This window comes from Otolemur garnettii, unplaced genomic scaffold (assembly GCF_000181295.1).
Source record: "Otolemur garnettii isolate 467f Iridium unplaced genomic scaffold, OtoGar3 scaffold00067, whole genome shotgun sequence".
Taxonomy (NCBI): Eukaryota; Metazoa; Chordata; class Mammalia; order Primates; family Galagidae; genus Otolemur; species Otolemur garnettii.
In genome coordinates, this window is record NW_003852462.1 from 1337577 (window position 1) to 1338601 (window position 1025).

Sequence of the window (1025 nt, forward strand, 5' to 3'; positions counted from 1 at the left end):
GAGCGCAGGGCTGAGCGCCCGGGGCAGAGGCGAGTCCTGGAGCTCCCGAAACCCGCCCCAGGCTGGAAGGGCCAGAGCTGACTAGGAGCAGGCGCTGGGTGCTTTAGAGACTCCAAGTCCCGGTCCCTCTCTCCCGGCCCACAACCCTGCTGCTGGGCACCTGGGTCTCAGGGCTGTGGACACTACCCTTGCTGGAGTCTTGGAGTGCCTTGAGGTCCCGTGTGTTGGGAGAAGGCCTGGCTGTCCAGGCGTGGTGACAGTCTCTTCCAGAGATTCACCTCTCTCCAAGCCCCCCTCTCTAGCAGGCCCCCTTCTGGGGGTTGTGCGCTAGACCCACCAGGCTCAGTTTCCGTGCTGTCCAGGGGCACCCCCAGTGGCGCCTGCCTCTGTGCTGGTGCCCAGGGAGCCTGGAGCTGTGGGCCTAGGTGCTGGGTCAGGAACACTGTTGGGGAGGCCGCTGAGGCACCTTGCCCACTTTCCTGTTGGAGCCCAGTAGCTGGAGAGGGGGAAACAGAAATGACTGGCACCCACACAAATAGTGACCATGTCAGTCTCCAGGCTGAGCCCCGAAGCCACTTGGTTGGTATGCAGCTGTGTAGTCCCTGCTCCTGTGGGCAGGACAGGGAGCTGGGCAGGAAGGACTGCAAACAAGGACTCTGAAGGCTCCAGGAGCTGTGTGTGCTCCTGTTTGTATGTGAATGCACACATGTATAAGTGTGAGCATGTGAATGTGTCATGTGTGAGAGTGTGCACGTCAGTGTGCACAGAGGTGAGAGTATGTGGCCATGTGCATGTGTATAATGGGAGTGTGCATGGGTGGCTGTGTGTGCAGTGTGCCTCCATGTGCATGTGTGTGGCTGCATGTGCAGTGTGCCTCCGTGTGCATGTGTGTGGCTGCATGTGCAGTGTACTTCTGTGTGCATCTGTGTGGCTACGTGTGCAGTGTGCTTCTGTGTGCATGCGTGTGGCTGCATGTGCAGTGTGCTTCCATGTGCATGCATGTGCAGTGTGCCTCCGTGTGCATG